The sequence below is a fragment of the Dama dama genome, chromosome 14 (genome assembly GCF_033118175.1).
Source record: "Dama dama isolate Ldn47 chromosome 14, ASM3311817v1, whole genome shotgun sequence".
NCBI lineage: Eukaryota > Metazoa > Chordata > Mammalia > Artiodactyla > Cervidae > Dama > Dama dama.
Window position 1 is genome coordinate 47,611,238 of NC_083694.1, and position 22,198 is coordinate 47,633,435.

The 22,198-nt window shown below is 52.6% G+C and overlaps 1 protein-coding gene and 1 non-coding gene across 2 annotated transcripts in view; one reads left to right on the plus strand and one right to left on the minus strand.

Annotated features, from left to right (window-relative positions):
• Positions 1-22,198, minus strand: part of PRKCZ (protein kinase C zeta) — a 98,033-nt gene that overhangs the window by 55,872 nt on the left and 19,963 nt on the right. The gene's annotated exons all lie outside the window — the stretch shown is intronic.
• On the plus strand, positions 4,398-4,502 carry LOC133069709 (U6 spliceosomal RNA). The gene has a single exon (XR_009695940.1). It is a non-coding gene; the product is annotated as a U6 spliceosomal RNA (small nuclear RNA).

Here is a 22,198-nt window from a genome sequence, read left to right on the forward strand (position 1 = left end):
TTTGATCTTCTATCGGGGCCACTAAAACCTCCGCATCAGCGATAAGGCTGTTTCGCTCTCTTACCATTTCTGCATTCACAGCAGCAGCATTTTTAATTTCCTTCAGGGCTTTTCTTGGTATTCATGACTTGGCTAATTGTTTGGTGCAAGTGACCCAGCTTTCAGTCTTTGGCTTTTGACTTGCCTTCTTCACTAAGCTTAACCATTTCTACCTTTTGATTAAAACTGAGAGACGTGTGACTCTTCCTTTTACTTGAACACTTAAGAGGCCACTTCAAGGTTCGTTTTGTCCTGGTTTGGGTTTTTTGGGGCCATGCCACATAGCTTGCAGGATCTTAGATCCCTGACCAGGGATGGAGCCGGGGCCCACAACAGTGGAAGTGTGGCATCTTAACCACTGGACCACGAAGGAAGTCCCCCCATTGCGGGGTTATTTATTGTCCTGATTTCAATATTGTTGTGTCAGGGAACAGGAAGGCCCAAGGAGAGGGAGGTAGATGGGGGGGATGGCCAATCAGTGGGACAGGCAGAACACAGCACGTTGATGGGTGAAGTTCACCATCTTAAGGGGTGTGGTTCGTGGCCCCGAAACAATGACACAGATCACAGATCACCACAACTAACGCAGTAATAATGAAGCTTGAAATGCTGTGAGAATTACCAAAATGTGACACACAGACATCCTCAACCACAGGCACTGACCCCCATGATGGCGACCCTGGGGGGTTGTCCACGGAGAGGGTGCAGCCTGAAGATCCACAGGCAGAGCCTTGGAAGCAAACCACATACCTCGGGGGACCAGGCAGGGGCCAGGAGGAAAGGGTAGCTCGGGGCCTCGGGGGTGGGGACAGGAGCAAGCAGGGTGAAAAAGCAAACGCCAGCACAAAAGCTGAAGCCCCGGTGCCGCAGATGGATGGTCCCACAATGGGTCTGTTTTTCCAGGTGGCAGATTTTGAAATAATTTTAGCAAGAGAGCCTCTATCACTGCAAAATAAAATAAAACCGAAGAAAAGCCTGGAATGAAGAGTCAGCCCAGGGAGCTGAGACCAGTTCCTCCTTTGCTCCAGGGCCATGATCACAGGAAGAGGGGGTGGGGGCGGGAGAAGACCCTGGAGTGCCTGCATGTTTCACAGGGACAAGAAGTAACACAGGGTTTTAACCAGCTGGTTCAGAGCAGGCGCACACAGCTCGCTGCCACCAGGGTGCGGAATCCGAGTGTTCTCTCTTCCTTTTTCCAGACTTACTTATTTTTGGCTGTACTGGGTCTTGGTTGCTGTGCTCAGGCTTTCTCTAGTTGTGGGAGCGGGAGCTACTCTCTCGTTGTGGGCTTCTCATTGCACTGGCCTCTCTTGTTGCGGAGCACAGGCTCTAAAGCGCGTGGGCCTCAGCAGCTGCGGTGCATGGGCTTAGCTGCTCTGCGGCATGTGGGATCTTCCTGGACCAGGGATCGACCCCATGTCCCCTGCATTGGCAGGCGGACTCTCAACCATTGGGCCACCCTCGAGTGTTGCATTTTCCCTCAGAAAAAATCCTCGTCTCACTTTCATTGCTTTAAAAATGCATTTCAAGGTTTCTCTGCTCCTTGCAAGTCATTTGATTTAGCTGGATGTGGACAAATGATTTTCAGCTTAACTGGAACAGCAAGTAGGTCATAACTGGGATTCAGGGCTATTGAACCAATACCTCACAGGCTCACAAAACATAGGACTAAGGGGTGACCAGAGACTCCTGTGTGGCCCCGCCCCCACCATGGCCTCCTCAGGGGTTCTACCAGCAGGTTCTCCCAGTTCCTCTGAGGGGCCACGGTCCCCACCCTTCAGGAACCTTGCCGGTCTCTTTCCATGGCCAGGTTAGCGAGTCCTCACCTCAGGTGTTACCCCTCCTTTCTGGGCCCCCAGCACCAGCCCTTCCCCATCCGGTGTTTCCATCTTGGTGTCACTTACATTCACTACAACCTGCAACTTTATCTGTTTCTGCACATGTGCTCATTAACCAGGTGAGACTAGGAGCACATCCTCTATGTCATGGTTCTCTCAGTATCTGCCTGGCCTGGAATCTGGGGCCACACCGCTCAGATGTGGGAAAGGAGAAGGGAAAGGAAGGAAGAAGGAGGGAGGAGGGAAAGGAGGGAGGGAGAAGGGAGGGAGGGAGGGAAGGGATGGAGAGAGGGAGGGAGGAAAACTGAGGCTCATATCAGCAAAACACCTGCTCCGGCTCCATGCACTGTAATTCCATATAGATCTCCTAATTCATTCTCGCAACTCCTGGGGACAGGGTGTCCCTGCCATTCTGGTGCAGGAAGGAGGGTGTGGGGGTGCAGAGGGGGAGGAGTCTTTGGTCTCAGAACAGATCCCCCCCACCCCCCCAGAGGCAGTGCCGAGCTGGTCCAAGGCAGCAGGAGCCTTATTATTAGATGAATCTGTGAGTCCAGGCACCGGGAAATCCGAAGTTTAAACCTGACCCTGCAGCTTCGAGGACAGGCATGAGGGGTTGTTTGGAAGCAGAATCACAAGCCACCCACCGCCCTCATCCAGCCCACCCCACCCTCTGAGAGAACCCCAGATGGCAGTCAGCTCCTTAGACCAGTGCTGCCCCCATGATGGAGGCTTCAGACAGGAGCACAGCACCCATGGGAACAGAGTGCACCCGACATTCATGTTTCCCAGGGTGTTTAAGTAAAGCATCTCCTGAGTTTAGAGAAATGGCCTGAAGACCTGGGTCTCACAGGCTGCGTTCCAGGGAGGAGCTGCCAGGGGTCCTGGGCTCAACCTGGCTGCGGCAGCACTGCCCTCTTACCAGGGCTCCCAGGCAGGGGGGCAGACAGCAGGGACCCACCACCCCTCCCTCATCCTCATCAGCTGAGTTGTTTCTTCTTCCTCCCAGGTCCCCAAGAGAGGCCCCCAGGACCCAGAACAACCACTCCTCCTGGAAGACCACATGGTATTTCACACACAGGCTGTGGGTGTGTCCCCACCATCCTGAGAAGTGAAATCTAATTCCTCCCAGCTCCTGGGGGTGGGGGTGGGGGTTGGTACCAAGTTCACCAGCTCCTGGGGCCAGGGATCCAAGTCCAACAGCTCCTGGGGATGTGTGTATGTCCAAGTCCACCAACGCCTGGGAGGGGGATCCAAGTCCACCAGCTCCTGGGGGGTTGCAGCCTGTGCCAGCCCTCCACCCCCCACTAGCGTCCACCTGACAACCACCCCCCGCCAACAGGCAGCAGGAATAGCACAGGGTGCTGGATGGGTCCATCCAGGGCCAGGAGCCAAGGCTGGTCAGGGTGCCATGCTCCTTCTACACCAAAGGGTCAAGGGGTGGGCCCAGAACCAGGCAGCACTCTGGACCTCTGTCAAAATCCTAGAGGGACCTGCCCTCCTCCATGAACAATGGAGGGCCAGACGGCAAAGCCTAGATGGAGTCAGCCTGCCCTACTCCTTCCCTCGACCCCTGGTGGATCCACAGCATCTTGCTGATCCTCTGCTGCTCCCCAGCTGGGCCCTGAAGCCTCCCATTCCCCATGTGTGTAGAGCAGGCAAAGCTCAGAGCCAGCTTGCTGCCCGCGCCTCCTCAGGGCCACGGGGACCTGATCAGTGGTGACATCAAAGGATGCCCTCAGTGACAAGCCAGCAGGACCTGCCTCTGTCGTGACAACTGACACAAACCAGTTACTCGTGCACATCAGCTGATCAGTCTTCCTGACAGTCCTCTTCCCTAAACACTGCAAAACACAACACAAGGGCGAGTCATAGCTTCCCTGCACTGCCAGCAGTAGAGCCCTTTGTGCAAGGATTCCCGTTCCTGGGTGTGTGTGTGTGTATGTGTGGTGTGTATATGTGTGTGGTGGGTCTATGTGTGGTGTGCACATGTCTCTGCGCAGTGTGGATGCATGTGTGTGTCTGTGTCTCTGTGTGTGTCTGTGTCTCTGTGTGTGTCTGTGAATGTATGTGTGTGTGGTGTGTGTATGTATGTGTGTTGTGTGTCTGTACATGTATTGTGGGGGGGTGTATGTATGTGTGCATGTGTCTGTGTGTGCATGTGGTGTGTGTGTGTGTCTGTGTGCGGCATGTGTGTATGTATGTATGCGTCTGTGTGTGGTGTGCATGTGTGTATGTATATGGTGTGTGTCTGTGTGTGTACACGCGTGTGCTGCTAACACTCGGGCTGAGGACACAGCAGAGACTGAGGCCAGAGTGGACCCCTGGCTCTGCAAGAGGAGAAGTCAGGAGTCAGAAGTAGACCTGGGGTCTTGCTGCCTCCACGTTTTCTGACTCCCAACTTGCAGCCCAGGACCATTTCTAATTCCCATCGGAAACACTGTGGGAGCAGCACAGAAGCCACTTCCCCCAGAACTGTCAACCACTGCTCAGAAATACGTCAACAACTCTAACACACTAGTGTCGCTTTTGAGCACCCACTGAAGACAAGCTTCACAGATACAGAGAAGATTAGCATGGCCCCTGCGCAAGAATGACACGCAAATTCATGAGGCATTCCATATTTTTTACCATTGTCACCATGACTGTCAAGACACTAGTCCTGCTGATGGGCAAAGAAGGTGTCCACGGCGGTATGTGATGAAGTGGCCTCTCACCTGCGGCATTCCCAGCACAGACCTCGTCTGGCCCTCCCCACACCACTCCCCAGTGCTTTTGCACCCCTCTTCTCCCCCCCCGACTCCCCCTCACACACACCATTTTTATTTTGGGGGCCATTACCCCACACCCCTTATTGCTGCCCAAACCACATGGGCTAGGGGCCTGCGCTGGATGGACAGACACCTCTGCCCCCAACCCATACCCCTCCTGTGTGTGGTTGGAAAACATTTTTGTTTTTCTGAATAAAAAAGGCTGTGCTGCAAAAAAAAAAAAAAAAAGACAAGCTTCACAAAATCCATGTGACTCCATTGCCTGTGTCTACATCTGCCTTCTGAGGAGGACCAGAAGAGACCCAAGACCAGAGGGGGAAGTGAGGGCTGCTGGACACTGAGACCCGAGCTCTGATCCCTAGCGGTTGGCCTGAGTGCCCCAGACACACGGAAACCCCTGCCCCGTCAGAGGGACAAAGCCCCAGGGTCCCAGAAAGAAAGGAGCAGCTCTTTCACAGCCACCGCCAACCGAACCGAGGGGGTCGTGGGAGACCACAAGAATAGCAGGGAGCCCAGGGGAAACTGGGCAGAGCTTGTTATAGACAAGAGACTGAAAGAGACCAAAACTGAGCTTTAAGAAAAATGACTGGGGAACAAGAAATTAATTCAAGGCCAAAAACAGCCAATATGGGAGGCGGGAGCTGGGCTGTGGTGGGGTGGCTGGGGGAGTGCCGCAGCAGGAGCCTCAGAAAAGACCTAATTACCCCTTGGTGACCACTGTCCACGCTGTGGGCCAGCACATCACACACAAGAACACGGCCACATGGGGAGACCACACGGAGGCCACGGGCCCTGGGACATGCAGTTCAGGCTGGAACCAGGTTTCTTTCACTTCTCACCAAAGACGGTGTCTAGAGACAGAAGGGGGGCTGCCCCCCAAGGGTGGAGAGGTGATGGCAAAGGAGAACCCCGACACTGTACATCGAAATGGAAGGACATGTGGGCTCTCTTGGAAGGCGGCTGCTATGACGTGACAAACCAGGAAGTCACTGGGAAGTCTCTGATGTGACAAACTGGGAAATCACCCACAGCAGTTGTGACAAGGGGGTGTCTGGCAGGGGACATGGCCCCCAAGTCAGACTGGACAAGGGACGTGTGGACTGGACCTGGCACTGAGGCCCCTCCCTTGTGCCCACATGCAAGCATCTGTGTCCACACCTGTGATTACCTGGTGCACCCCACTCCAAGGCTATCCAAGTGTGGGCAGGCATCTGGAATGGAGGGGACCAAGTGCTGCAGGCCCTCTGTCCACACCATCCATGTCCAGCATGTCCACACCTGTCTACCCAGCACCCACGCCCGACCACGTCACGTCCACATGGTGTCTGCACCCGCCCACACCTGTCTAATCCCAGGAGGAAGCACTTTTCAAAGGAACAGCAGCTGCCAGCTCAGCCCATGGGCTGCCCGCCTCCTCCCCACTGGGCAGGGATTGCAGAGGCTCCGGCTTCAGCTTCCCTCCTGGCGGGAGACCCTCGCAGGCACTGCAACATCTCTGTGCATCTGTTTCCCAAGACCCACCACAGGGCATTCTGGTGCACTAGGGCTGCGTCTACACCTGGGCCGCAGGGCAGCACCTGGAGAGCGGTACGGCCTTCCCCCACTGTGGGGGTTGGTGCATCAGAGGCCTGGAAGGTTTAAGATGGTGGAGCTGAGTTTAAAGTCTTGGCCGGGACTGAACACAGAGCTACCCACAAGCTCTTCCCGACATCTGGGCCTCTCTCCTTTCTGAGCACAGGGCCCAGACCCCCATCCCGTGCCCCGCCCCCCTGCCATCTGCTCACCTTGAAAACCGCGCCTCCAGCTTTCTCAGATAAACCATCCTCTACTGCTTAAAAATAATTAACTTTTAAAAGCTCCCTTTGTACAAAAACGGATCAGCTAAAATCCATGAATAATTTATGCTTGTTCTGTTCACTCCCAAGAATGTCACTGCAGAGCTCAGCGAAGTCTCCAGTCTCCGTTGTAAATGAACCCAAGGCCTTCAGATCCACAGGACCCTGGTGAGTCTCCACTGCCCCAAAGCTGAGAAGGCGAAGGTGGTCTGCATTCACCAGCAGGTGCTCCCAAGGGGGCCAGAGCGGAGGGAGGAGCCTGCTCTGGGCCCTGCTCCCCTGGGCTGTCCCAAGGTGGGACCCCGCTGCCTGCTCTCCTCCCAGCTGAGCGGCCCACCGGGTGCAGGGCTTCCTTCCTCAACCCCAGGTGTGCCCTGTCACCCCACAGACGGCCCAGGGCCCCAGACTCACTCCATCTCATTCTGTTATCCCGCTGGGTCGCTTCATGTAGCAAAACATGCTGGGGGCCGGGGGGATTGCTGACATCACCAAGCATCTGGGGGTTCTGGACAGAGAGGGTAGCCACCACTGGGCAGACCCTGCAGGAGCACGAAGAAGGACGTCTTCATGGGGACGGACTGATTGACTCACGGGCCCCCAAGTACCTTCTGATTCAAGAGTCCCTCCTCCACTTGAGCCTTTCTCCTTTGTAATGAATTTTTATGCTATAAAAATAGGTGGTAAGAGACATGGAAAATATCAGAAGGAAAAGAGAAGGAAAACTGGTCCATCTTCGCAATAACATCACAGATGCCCGTCTGTTCTCCACCTGAAGTCAATTCCTTGGACAACCTTGCTCTGATGTGTCAACCAGTGGGTTCAAGTAGAGAAGGCTGAGCCCAAAGTGCACAACAGTGGGTGTGTCATTATACACCGACCAGGACAACCAACAAACACACAGGCACACAATCCCATTCTAAAATGGGCAAAGGACCTGAACAGATATTTCTCCAAAGAAGACAGACTGGCAGCTGATGAACATGAGGAAAGATGCTCAACATTACTGACCACTAGGGAAACGCCAACCAAAACCACCATGAGACACCACCTCACACCCAATAGGGTGGCTCCCAGAAAATAAGACCAGAAACCAACTGTTGGTGAGAAAGTGAAGCCTGTGCACTGTTGGTAGGAATGTAAATTAGTGCGGCTCCTTTGGAAAACAGTCTGGTGGTTCCTCAAAGAATTAAAAATGGAATTATCCTATGATCCAGCAATTCCAGTTGTGTGTATTCCCAAAAGAACTGAAAGCAGGGACTTGAAAAGGTATTTGTACACCCATGTTCAGAGCAGAGTTATTCACAACAGCCAAAAGATAGAAGCAAACCAAGTGTCCATCAGTGGATGATGGATAAGTGAAATGTGGTCCATCCACATGATGGATGATGATTCAGTCTTAAAAAGGAGGAGAGTCTGACACCCACTGAAACATGGGTGAACCTCGAGGACAAGATGCTAAATGACACAGCAGACATGAAGGAACACACAGTGTAAGATCCCACTTCTATAAGGACCTGGAAGGTGGGTGTCAGAGGGGAGGGGGTGGGGAGTGTTTAATGGGATAGACAGAGTTTCAATTTGGGAAGAGGAAAAAGTTCTGGAGACGGATCATGGTGATGGTTACACAACTATGTGAATATACGTTAACTACTGAACTGCATACTTAAAAATGGCTAAAATGGTAAGTTTTATATTAAGCGTATTTTTTTCTTGTTGTTCACTTAGTCATGTCTGACTCTTTGCAACCCGATGGACTGCAGCACGCCAGGCTCCCTTGTCCTTGACTATCTCCTGGAGTTTGCTCAAACTCATGTCCATTCAGTCAGTGATGCCATCCAACCATCTCATCCTCTGTCATCCCCTTCTCCTTCTGCCCTCTATCTTTCCCAGCATCAGGGTCTTTTCCACTGAGTCAGCTCTTCACATTAGATGGCCAAAGTACTGGAGCTTCAGCTTCAGCATCAGTCATTCCAATGTATAGTCAGGGTTGATTTTCTTCAGGATTGACTGCTTTGATCTCCGTGCAGTCTAAGGGACTCTGCAGAGTCTTCTCCAGCACATTTCGAAAGCATCAATTCTTTGGCACTCAGCCTTCAATATGGTTCAACTCTCACATCTCTGCATGACTACTGGAAAAAATCATAGCTTTGGCTATATGGACCTTTGTCGGCAAAGTGAGGTCTCTCTCTGCTTTTTAATATGCTGTCTAGGTTTGTCATAGCTTTTCTTCCAAGGAACAAGTGTCTTTTAATTTCATGGCTGCAGTCACCATCTGCAGTGATTCTGGAGCCCAAGAAAATAAAGTCTGTCACTGTTTCCACTTTTTCCCCTTCTATTTGCATGAAATGATGGGACCGGATGCCATGATCATGGGATCAAGTGTGTTTTCACCACGATTTTTTAAAACAACAAAAAACAATGGTGGGCTGGATTTGGTGCATGGGCCATAGTTCTCTAATCCTTTTTTTAAAGTGTGCCCATGTGATGGTACATTGGCTGGTCTTTAAAAGTGGTCTTGACAAAGTGTATTCAATGATCTGCTTAGATCACAATGTCAAGAAAAATGAGGTTCTGCAGACTGTACGGAAAACTAAACTAACATGGTGGAAATATCTGGACAGGCTCTCTCTGACACTTCAGCCATGTGAGATCTGAAGAGCAAACCGCATGCTGGACACAGGAAATGAGGTGCAACCCTTCATTCCTACATGTGCAATGGCCTCCCTGGAGAAGTGTCAGGGGTTTCTTCACGACCACATGAGCTCAGGACTCTGCCCAGTGACCGGGCCCTCCTGTCTGGGAAGGGGCAGCTGCAGAGTAGGACGTCACAGCCTGGCCACGTCCTCTGGGTGGTGTGATGGACCCTGGGGACACTGGGCTTGGGGTCCTGGTCAGCAGGGTCCTCTGTGGTCAGTCACGCACCGTTCACTATAAATCCTCAGGCATTTTTCTTGTTCCCAACTGGGAGAGGACACCAACAACAGCTGACCACAAGGATTGTAGACCTGCCAGGCTGTGAGCCTGTGGGAACCCCAGGATTCAACTTCTGCAGGTCCCATTCTGGCCGAATTGCATCCCCCCAAACCCAAATGCTAAGTCCTGACCCCCAGTACCTCAGACCATGCCCTCATTTGGAAATAGGGTCGCTGCAGATGTCTGAAGTTAGAATGAGGTCACAGGGTGTCCCCTGATCCGAATGACTGGTGGCTTTATAAAATGATTCTGAATGATTAAAATACATTGATGTTCCTGGCCAGAGTGATTGCTGGTCTGGGATTCTGCACCAAGGCAATGATGAGTCGACCAGAGGGGCTGACACAGCGCAGCCCAGGGGACCCTGCCGCCCCCGGGCCACTAGCAGCTGCTACCTGCCTGCAGCCAAGCTGAAGATGGGGAGGAATTTTAACTAACGTGAAGTCTCCATAGCACCATTAGTAAGCACGTGAGACTAGATTAGAATTTAAAAGGATCTACTCACTGGGTAGCTCCAGAAAGGGCAATTAAAATTTTTCCTTTCTGTTTTATTGCCTGTTTCAAATTTTCTGCGGCCAACATGTGCTTGTCGTTTCAACCAGAAATGCTGTCTAAATACAAACTGGAAAGTCCTGTCTGTCTGATGTGGCCTTTTTGTCCACTCCCGGTCACCACCGTTCCCCCAAGATGGCGAGTGAAGATGCTGCGGTGGCAGAAGCTTCAGGGGACAGCACACGTGACCCAGCCCTGGTTGGCTCGAGTCCCTGGCAGGCTGACCCACATAGCAGGGCTGCCAGTCCTCCCGGGCAGCGGGCAGCATGTGCAGCCCATTGCTGACCAGTCCCGGGGTTGGGGGACCTTTGGTGTAAGAAGGGGACATCTTCACAGAAGCCCATCTGATAAATGCCCAGGGAGACTGCACTTGAGATCAAAGCAGGCCTATTCCAACCTCTAGCACAAGAGTCTGTGTACTGGGGGGGGAGGACAAACTGTGGGGGGTCTTCATGAAGAGGAGGACAGTATGGAAGAGGTGGGGAGGGATACGGGGCTGGGAGGGGGTGGGGAGGGAGATGGGGGTGGGGGTGGGAGAGGGTGGGAGGGAGACAGGGATGGGAGGGGGTGGGGAAGGAGATGGGGTGGAAGGTGGTGGGGAGAGAGACAAGGGTGGAAGGGGGAGGCCTGCAAACCTCCTGACACAAGCTGCCTTTGCAGAGGGAGGTGGGGGTTGGGGCAGCGAGGGCCCCCGACCCTGGCGAGATGGAGGTGGGGAGTCATGGGTAGTCATAGCCCAGGGAGAGCCCATTTACAGGCTCTGTCAGCCTGTAGGGGCAGGGTCATCAGGTAAGGGGGCGGAGCCTGGGCCAGGTAGACCTGGAGAGGCTGTGACTGTCCTCAGGTCACAAGAGAGGGAAAGAGCAGGATGGAGGTAGTAAAGGCCACAGAGAAATGAAGGGCGCAGAGAAAGCCGCTATTCAGCCATGGCTCTGCCCCAGCTGAACAAAGGATGCCTTCAGGCCACGTGTCCAGGCGGCCAACACGTGCCAGTCACCAGGCAGCTGGCCCCTCATGCCATCCCCGCAGCCCACCTGCAGCCCCACCTCGAAGCCAGGGCTCCCCCGACGGCTGCCTGGACACTGCCTCCACTGCTGCCCTCAGGGCCTCCATGCCAGGCACGAGCTCCCTGGGGGCACGAGCTCCCTGGAGGCTGGCAGGATGGGATGATCCTGCCCCATTAGGTCACACATCCTTCCTCAGGGAGTCACTTCTCCACACACGGGGGCAGAAAGATGGCACCCCAACCCCCTAAATGCCGGCTTCAGAAGAAAAACCACCTGGGCTTATTCATTTATTCTTCCCACAAGTCTTGATGATGTAACACACACACTGCTCAGATTCCTTGTCAGAGCCTTGTACTAACAACAAGAATTTCTGGATGATGAGATAAGACCAAAAAAATGTCCCCTCCCCTCCCCAAACCCCCAAATTATGCAAGAACAAGGGAATCATTAAAATGCTTTTGAGCAAAGGTCTTACCAGTGGCTTGTAAGTGCAAGGACCACCTGGCATCTCAGGTCCCCGTCAAAGGTGCTAACACCCCTGCTCTCTGGGAGGCAGGGCTCTGCCCAGCTGTGGGCACGGTCAGCCTATGACAACACCATGACTCTAAGCTATGAGGCGGCAAACCTGTCTTTTATTCTGTTTCTCACAGAACTCTGTTTAAAAGCAGATGAGAAGATGAACGAGTTCTCAGGCTCTGCTGTCCAACATGGGAATACGGTTAACACCCCTGAACCACACACTAAAAGTGGTTAAGATGCCCTGCTAAGACGACCAAAACCCAGAACACAACGGCACCAAATGCGGGTGAGGACTGGAGCAAGAGAAACTCTTTGCTGGCCGCTGATGGGAATGCAGATGGTGCAGCCACTTGGGAAGACAGTTCAGAGTTTTCTTATGAAACTAAACACAGTCTTACCAGACAAGCCAGCAGCCACACTCCTTGGTGTCTACCCAAAGGAGCTGAAGACCATGTCTGTACAAAAACGTGCCCTTAGATGTTTACAATAGCTTTATTCATATCCGTCAAAACTTGGAAGCAATGAAGGTACCTTTCAGTGGGTGATGGACAAATAAACTGTTCTAGCCAGACAACGGAAATATTATCCAGCTAAAAATAAATGAGCTGGGTTTCCCTGGTGGTGTAGTAGTAAAGGATCCACCTGCCAATGCAGGAGATGTTGGTTGAAGCCCTGGTCCGGGAAGATCCCACATGCCACAGAGCAACTAAGCCCGTGCACAACAACTACTGGGTCCATGCTCTAGAGTCTGACAGTGGCAACTCCTAAGCCCATGCTCCACAGCAAAGAGAAGCCTGTGGACCACGATTAGAGAGCAGCCCCACTTGCCGCAACAAGAGAAGGCCCATGTGCAGCAACAAAGACCCAGGGCAGCCAAAAATAATTTTTTTTTAAAAAAGGAAATGAACCATCAAGTCATGAAAAGACATGGAAGAAACTTAAATGCATATGACTAAGTGAAAGATGCCAATCTGAAAAGGCTACATACTGAATAATTCCAACAGTAAGATAATCTGGAAAAGGAAAAATGCTGGAGACAGTAAAAGATGAGTGGTTGCTGCAGGAGGGGTCACCAGGGGGAGCACAGAGGGCTTTCAGGGCAGTGAAATGCTGTGTGTGATACAACAATGGTGGGTACACATCACTGTACATTTGTCCCAACACACAGAATGCATAACACCGAGAGTGACCACCAGCGTAAACTGTGGGATCTGGGAGATGTAACAAGGTACCCTCTGGTGAGGGTGTCGATAATGGGCAGGCTGTGTGTGTGGTGGGGCATGTATGGGAACTCTCTGTATCTCTCTCAATTTTGCTGCGAACCTAAACTTGCCCTAGAAAATAAAACCTTTTCTTTAAAAGAGAATCCTAAACAGGATTGAGACGGTGATTTTTATGTCCTGTGTTAAGCGGCGACGGCTGACTGAAGGAGATGTATGAGGGACAAGGGGGTCGTGGGGTGTCGTGGATGCTCTGGAGTTGGCTGCTCCCAGCTGCTCTGCAGGACAGTGACCAGCACCTCCATCCCAGCTTTGACGCATCATCACGTTTGTGGGCACAAGTCTCCAGCAGGGCCAGGGGCTGCTGGTGCTTCTGTGTGACTCACCGTGCTTCACACACTTACAGAAATACTGAGTCAAGTCACACACTGTAAGCATCTCTAAAAACTACAATGTGAATGAAGGTAACACAAAATTCATGCAGTGTGCATCTATAATGAGGACCTGGACAGCAAAATGGTAAATGCATGATTATCATCTCAAAAAATACTTAAGATGAATCACTGCATGAGAAAATTTGAAATGTTCTAAAGTCTTACAAGTCAAAAATGAAAGAAACTGAGGTTTTTCCAAAATTAGAAAACAGTCCTAAAAATAGACATGACATTTCCAATAATAACTTTTTTTTTTTATGGAATAGAGTTCTTTTTGGTCTTTTAGCTCCAGCATGCAAACTCTTCCTTATGTGGGATCTAGTTCCCTGACCAGGGATCGAACCCACACCCCCTGCACTGGGAGTGTGAAGTCTTAGCCACTGGACACCAGGGAAGTCCCTCCAATAATAGTTTGTGGGGGTGAAAAAAAATTTTTTTCTAAATGGCCCAAAAGTAAACTTTTGTCAACTATACCACAGGAAAGTGAAAGTCCCTCAGTCGTGTCTCTTTGTAACCCCATGGACTGTAGCTTGCCAGGCCCTCCTCCAGGTCTTCCCAACCCAGGGATGGAACCCAGGTTTCCCGCACTGCAGGCGGATTCTTTACCTGCTGAGCCACCAGGGAAGCCCAAGACTACTGGAGTGGGTAGCCAATCCCTTCTCCAGTGGATCTTCTGACCCAGTAATCGAACCAGGGTCTCCCGCATTGTAGGTGGATTCTTTACTGTCTGAGCCACAAGGGAAACCCTATACAATGGGAAAGACTGAAGTAATTATCTTTGAGGTTTCTCTATAGGAAATATTGCAAAACTGTCATTTGAGAAGAAAAGTAAAGTGTTTTCACCTAGAAAATATTGGGAGAAATGTATTATAGGATCATGCCAAGCAGATATTTAATGATGAGTCTAATTAAGGTGATTTTTTAAGATTTTGGGATGCTGTTCGTATTTTAAAAGTTATCATTTAGCTTTACTTCTCATACTAAATACAAATGCACATACATGTGTAAAAGCAGACAAGTGCAGAAAGTACAAGCAAACAAGTGTACATGTACCAGGCTACTCCTCATGCAGCAAAAAAGGGTAAACAAAACACACACTTCCTCCTTGGGAGAAGGAGAAAAGGAAAAGGCAACCCACTCCAGTATTCCTGCCTGGAGAATCCCATGGGCAGAGGAGCCTGGAGGGCTACAGTCCATGGGGTCTCAAGAGTCAGACACAACTTAGCAACTAAACCACCACCACCACCAACACACACACAGACACACCTATTTTTTCAAAAAGAAACACAGGAAGAATAAGCACAAAAGATGAATGAAATTGGTTGCACATGGGCTGAAGGTACATGACTAGGAATCTATGTACAGAGTTTTTATTTTTTATTCATTTCATGTAATATCACAGAATTCCTCAATAAACAAAGATGGGGACATATCCTAAAAGTGAGTGCAGACAGAAATAAACCAACCCAGCTGACCATTGTATCGACAACACCCATGGGGGCCATGGGGCCCAGGTGACCCCCCAGGAGCCACACTTGAACTGAAGCCATGTCAGGGTAGCTGAGTCCAAGGACCAAGGCTGCAAGGGAGGCATGTTGGCACGTAGGCAGGGCACACGTGTCCTGTTGCAGTGGACTGGGGCCGAGGAGCCCAGGAGGCCTGGAGCACGCGTCTGGAACCAGGGCAGTTCCAGTCCAGGTGGGAGCTTGAGGGTCAGAGCACGAGCCCAGGCCCCACTCCTGGGTGTGAGGGGCACAGAGAGCCCAGACCTGCCTCCAAAAGTCCCCTCCACCCCAAGGAGGCCAGGTCCCCGGAGCAGCTCCAGGCTGGACGAGGACCGTGCCTGCTAGTCCCAGAAGCAACTGTGCCAGAAAGTGGGGACCCCCTTAAATGCTGGGGGAACGTGCCCCACGCTGGCAGAAGCCACTTCTGCAGGCCCTGCCAGCCAAATGCAGCAAATTGGAGCCTCAAAAGGAATGATGAAAACGAATTTTAATAAACTCACAATTCAGAAAAATCCCAGTCCACATGGATACAATGTTGGTTTTAAACAGGAAGGCAGGGGACAGCTCTTCCTTACGGCACAAAATGCCAACTAACACTGGTAAGGGCTTCCCTGGTGGCTCAGCAATAAAGAATCTGCCTGTCAATACAGGAGACATGGGTTCGAACCCGGGGTCAGGAAAGATCCCCTGAAGAGGAAATGGCAACCCACTCCAGTATTCTTGCCTGGGAAATCCCATAGACAGAGGAGCCTGGGAGCTGTACAGTCCATGGGCTTGCGAAAGAGTACAACACAGTTGAGCCACTAAACAACACCACCACCAGGAAAGGGAGTGACGGAAAGAGAAACCGGCTACATGAGTGCCCCAACAATAACAACCCTCCCACAGAGGCCGACACCATGTGCGGCAGACACACAACCCCAGCCTCCCCTCATTCCATGGACCTGAGACACTGGTGCTAGAAGCGGGACCACAGAGCGGGTGGCACCGGCTTGGAAAGGCTGCTCCGGATAACAAAGGATTTGGAAAAAATGTGATGAACAGCACAGTGTGGCGAGAAGAGGAGGAGTACGTGGTCCACACGGTCTGTTCTGAGACTCAGTTCTTTCAGGAGAGCAACACGTGGAACGCTAGCCTGGTAACGGGGTGTTTAAAGCTGGTCTCTGCAGTGTGACAACCCTCACCACGGCTTCAGTCAGTCCTGTCACCATGCAGGCGCTCTGCCCCTGCGCACGTCCTCAGGACTGCTCCAGGGAGTCACCCACCACTAGGCTCACCCATCGACTGTGAACAGCAGTGGGTACTGCTCTGAAGTGGGCAGCCTGGGGAAGTGGCATTTCTGAGCTGCGGGGATCAACCAGCTGGGACCCGGTGTCCGAGTTGCCCTCTGACCTTCTGTGATGACTGTGCATCTCCTGCCTGCAGTCAGGTCACCGGGCAGCTCGAGGTCGGCCGCAGCAGCGGCACTGACACCAGGGAAATGGGCAGGAACGACATCGGAGAGCAAGCTTACACGTTCCGAGCGCTCAGCCACCTCCAGTGCAAAACCGTCACTGATGCTTAGTCAGCTACCCCCATAGTCTCCTGCAAACTCACCCCGCACCGGCCGAGGGACACATGGCACCAGAGGAAAGGTGCCCCTGCCTGGTTGATCCTGGATGACTGCTCCGCAGCCCCAGCTCCCCACAGGGTTACCCGCTCAGGTTCCCTCCCCAGACAGCACCAGAGATGGAGGTGGGGGAGGCAGCCAGGGTTGAAGGGAGCCACATGCAGCCACTCTGGCTCAGGCCAGAATATGTCTGGGCTCTCCTGGGGCAGCACTGCAGCGTCTGACCTGGGGACTCGCCTGGAGCCGTGATAGCCAGATCAGCCTGTGTCACCACCACCACTTAACAGGAGGACAGGTGGAAGAGAACTGACCGTGCTTGCTGGGAAGACCCTGTGCGCTGCCCTCCACACCCTCGAGCCCTGGCCACCTCTCCCGGACGATGGGACTTAAGGGAAGTCTGTGTCCCTGCCTGTGGGGGTTGGAGAGCCCCCTGCCTTGCCCCTCCATGGGGGGGCTCCAGGCCCACCACCCACCACTGAGCACCCAGCATCACCCTACTGGCCAGGGTCTGGCCCTTCTGCTCCCCAGGCCCATCTGACAAGCTCCCAGTGGTCAAAATTGGAATAATGCAGACAAGAAGAACAAAACAGGAGCATGAAATTACCATCTGTGAGTCCAGACAGACCAACATAAATAAAGAAATGGGCGTGACATCAAACACCTCGAGTAGAAAAGTCCAGAAAATCCATGTGGATACCCCCTCCCCTCATGGTGGGCTGTGCTGACAACCTTCCTCAGAAAACAGGGTGAGAAGGGGAAAGAGGGACTCTACAAGGGGACACCTGACAGAGACGCCTCAGCCAGGTGTGCAAGGCCACGTCGCCTGGTGATGTGAGCACAAGTGAGAAAGCAGGTGCCCTGGTGTGATGTGATAAGCAGGGTGGTAGTCCTGTGGTTCCTCCTGAGGCCCTGCCCCAGTCTAAGCATGAGAAAAACATCAGACAAAGCCCAGCAGAGGGGCACTTGATGGACACCGGCCAGCCCTCCTGCACAGGCCAAGGTCACAGAAACAACGGGGGTCTGGGGCCTGTCGCAGCCAGAGAAGACGAGCACACATGATGACTGATGTCACATGGGGTCATGGGTGGGAAATGAGGAAACCGGGTGAGGTGGGACACGAGCCCATGGAAACACGCCAACACGGTATCATTAGCCATGACTCACACACACACTGGTGGTACGGTGTCCCGCACCACCATCCCGACCCTCCCTAAACCCAAGCCTGCTCTAAAACATAGTGTATATCAACCCACAGGCAGAGCTGGGATGGGAAGAACCACAATGTACCAGCTCTGCCACCTCCAGCCACCGGGGGCTCCCCTGCTCACCCTCACCTCTCTGTCAGCACCAGTCCTTGTCCCACGGGCACTTGGGCCCTTGGAAGCACTGATTCCCAACATCCACACCCACCCACGTTCACTCATGAAGGCCTGGCCAGCCAAGGTTCTTCTGCAGTTTTAACCATCTATTAACAGAAGGTGTCCAGGCAAACAGCAGCAGGAACACAGTCATTTACTATGTTCCCTCCAAGACCACAGTCAAAGGAAAAGAAACACTGATAAACCCAACACAGCAAAGAGGAGGGGGGTGACGACACCACATGGAACCCCGGAAGGCAGCCACCCAAGTGCGGTCACAGGAGACGGGACAGGGAGGAGCCCCTGAGGCCATGACTCGGAGACTCCTAGATTCTAAGGAGAAGACCCCCATCCTCACCTGGGCAGCAGATGGAATGAGGGCCCGACCCAGGGGGACAGTGGCAACCTGGTCACACAGTATGAGACCCCAGCCTCCTGGAAGCAGCCCAGTGGGGATACCAAACTGCCCGTCCCTATGGGCTGGTGACCGTGGGTCACAGGGGCCGAGGGAAACCTCCTGGCAAAATAAGCTGAGAGAAAGAACCTGGGTGAACATGGAGTCATGGGAAGGGATGAAGAACATGTTTAGAATGAAGATACCAGCTCCTCTTTCACCCACTCCCCTCTGCTCAGATGGCTATGGGTGCCAGTGCCTCATTCACGAACCAGGTCCTCCAAGTGGCGGGGACTTGAGCCCACGATCACACTCCATTTAAGAGTGTCTGAGTGGGAGCCAGACTCTCAGCAGAGAGCCTGGACTTGGACTCAGCCTGCAGAAGATGAATCCCAGCTCTGCCAGGAACAGCTGTGTGATTTGGGAAAATGATCTGACCTCTCTGTGCCTTGGGTGGCATTCTCTCTACAGAACACAGAAACAGCAACAAGTGCCCAGAGAGGATCGTGAGGACTAAAGCGTTCATGTGTGTGAAGCCTTAAAGCCATCAAAGTGCTCAGTGACTCACTGTGTATGACGGCGCCTCTCGCCACAATTAATAACCTCAAAGAAACACTATGATCGTCCAACTCTGAAACAAGGGCAGGACAGTCTATTCCAGAAATGAACCTTCAGAGAACAAAACAGAGCTCTTAAAAAATAAGGACAAAACAACACACTTAATAGATGGTTTGGTCAAGAAAAATTAAAGGTATCACCTAGAAAATAAAACAGAAGTGGAAAACAGAAAATCAGAGAACCAGTCCAGGAGTTCCAACAAACCACTGGTGGACATTCTAGAAAAGGGTACCAGAGGGGAGTGAACCATCAAAGGAATAACTGACAGAAGTGTCCCACCAGGAATGCCTGGAGTGTTCATGCTGAAAGTTCCAGCATAGGAAACAAAACACCTCTCATCAAAGCACGTCATCATGAAACTCGAGGATATAGGAATCAAAAGATCCTAGAAACCTTCAGCAGAAAAAAAATCCCACAACAATCAAACTGGTCTCTGACTTCATGATCAGACCAGAGACCAGAGGGCCGTGGTCAGTCCCTTCAATGTGCCAATGGGGGCGATTCTAACACAGGCTTCCATACCCAGCTAAACTGTCACCAAATGTTCCACTCGGGTAGACGTGCTTCCACACCAGGCCTCGAAAGACTTACTCTCCTCTCCCTCCAGACCCCTTTCTCAGAACGTATCTGGAGAACATCTTAACTGGAGATCAGGCCAAGAAAGGGGCCAGGGGGCAAGGCACAGAAAGGTCAGGTCATTTTCCCAAATCACAGGGTGGAGGATGGACCAGGTATGGGAGAGGCAGATACAGAAGAGCAGCGGGAGATCCACAGGATAAAATCAAAGAGAGGTCCTGGGTGTGCAAAGGAGTGCTGCCCATATACTGAGAAGATGATGGGAATATTTCAGGCAGGACTTCTAGAAAATTCTAAGGAAGAAAATCAAGACAAGTATCAATAGCAAGAGAAACTACAAGTTGTGCAAGACAGGAAATACAACGCTGGTGGCTCTTAAACATTTACTTGTGCACTGAGTTGTTGTTTAGTCACTAAATTATGTCTGTCTCTCTTGCGATGCGGTGGACTGTAGCCTGCCAGGCTCCTCTGTCGCTGGGATTTCTCAGGCAAGAATACTGGAGTGGGTTTCCAAATCTGTCTGTAGGGGATCTTCCTGACCCAGGGACTGAACCTGTATCTCCTGCTTTGGCAGGCAAGTTCTTTACCACTGAGCCACCAGGGAAGCCCCATGAATAACCTACATGAATGTTTATGTTATCCACAAGACATAAACGGTCAGTGACTAAACAACCCCACTGGGGGCAGAGGGAGGGAGTGCTGCACTGCCGTGTCCAGAGACACAGCAGAACAAGGAACACCTCTAACAGAAATGCAAGATTCAGAAATGCAAAAACATGTGCCAAGGGTGGGGGAGGGGCAGTGATACCAGTTTTCTCTCTTCAAGCCACATGGACTATTCAGCACCTCAAAATAGAAATATATAAAACTCAAAATTAAATTCAAGATGTGAAAACAATATATCATGTGAACCATACACACAAGCATGTCCCGACCAGGACGAGGCGTCCACCCTGTTTGACATGACCTCGTTCCAGCCTCCTGACAATCCCACGTCAAAGAAAAGGAAACCAAAGCACAGAGCAGGGGGTCATGCGGCAGGTGACCAGGGCAGCCCTAGGGTGCTGCCCACACACAGAGACACTCCTTGCTGCTGCAAATCAACTCTTCAACTTCCTGCACAAAACACATGAAAAAGAGCAACCTTTAAAAAGACCAGACACGTAACTACCAAATTAAACAATAAAACACAAACTCAGGGTCCCCCCAGCTCCAGCATCCCGGGCACAATTTCTTGTTCACCCCATAAACCATCACGGAGTAAAACGAAGATGAAGCAGCCTCCATGGCCATCAGATAACAGCCTCCAAGATAATCTCCAAGAAGGCTGGTTAGTTGTCAACTTGGATCCTCACCCCTCCTGACCGGAGGCCTCTTGGAGGAAACAGACTTGCAGGCTCGTGGTGCGGCAACTGGGGTTGAGGGTGATGAGGTGTGGAATCTGACTGGGCCCAGGCAGAATGAACAAGGTGGCCTACTCCACATTTTTTAGGATGATCCTAAAAATAAACCGCCACGTCCACAAGCATGGCGGGGATTCTGCAGTGCCACCTCCTGAGTGAAAGATAACAGCCACGATTTTGGGACCAAAACAACTCGAACGCTGGATGAGTAGCTGGTTCAGGTGGCTAATCTTGGACAAAGCTGTTCCTGCCCCTCACACAGAACAGCCAGCTTTTACAGTCAGAGAGCCTGCCTGGTGCCCCACCTCCACCCCAGCAGGAAACACACATCTGACCCTCTTGGAGCTGTGGTACCAAGTGCTACCCGCCCCCCAAAAGCAGAGGCCCAGCGGCACAAGGCATTTATCAAGGCGGGGCCAGACCTACTGGCTCCCCACCCCAAACGTGCCATTCCCAAGAAATACAGGGAAATACAGAAAGGAACTAATCTCTGTTCTTAGCCGTAGACACAGTGACACGACACCTGGAAGGAGGGTCTGTCCTCCAGGGGCTGGCGTCACCAGGCCCTGGCTCCAAGGGCAGCGCTCAGGATAGCCCCCTCACCCTGGGCTGCCCAACAGCAGCAGGAGACAGGTGGCCCTGGGCCTTGGGACGTTCAGTGGGGCTTGGGGCCTGAGCCAGGCACCTGCCAACTGGAGCACTGAGAAGGACAGGACTCATGACAGATGCACTGCCGTGGGCCCTGCTTCGTTCTAGGGCAAAGACACAGCCCCCAGACTCACTGCACAAATGTGAAAAGGGACAAGACAGGAAGACGGGGATCTTCTGAAGCAGGCTTTCTCTGTGGGGCCCCAGGCCAGCGCTCAGGGAGGGGGCCTGAGGGTGGCATCTGCCCAGGAGGGCTCCTCGCTGCTCCATGTGACCCACTGAACAGCAGGCAACCTGGAGGTAAAGTCAGGAAGGTTACAGAGCTCACGCTCCTTACGTAAGTGTCAGCGGCTCTCAACTTTGTGAAGGCGGTCCATCGGTGGCTGACGCAGTGGAGACAGGAGTGGGGAAGCCACACAGATGGGACCAGGATACGGATACAGGTGGGCCCCGCCACAACCCCACCTGGCCGCGCCAACGCAGACAGGATGGCTGTGGTTCTGGGGGGCTCACTCCTCCAACATGTCCCCCATTCAAGGCTTTGACTAAACCCAGCTGAGACGCTGGGCCCTGAGGCCATGTCCTGGACCCCCGGGCAGCCTGCCTGCACCAAGGGTCCCACCAGCCCTGCACGGGCAGCGCGTGATCACATGAACGGGAACAGGCGGAGACGGCCCGGAGAAACTATGACACAGCTAATTTCTGCTCCGTGGCTACACACATGCGAGCAACTCCCGCTCCATCTCCCTTGCCACGCACCCCTCCAGTGCATCCCAAATTCTGCGATTTATCCAAAACAAACGAGTCACCCCCGCACCCCGGACTGGCTGCAGAGTGGCCAGTATTTCAAGGGTCCTGCTTCTGGGGGAGAGGTGGCCCTGCCTGAACAGCCTCCCATCACC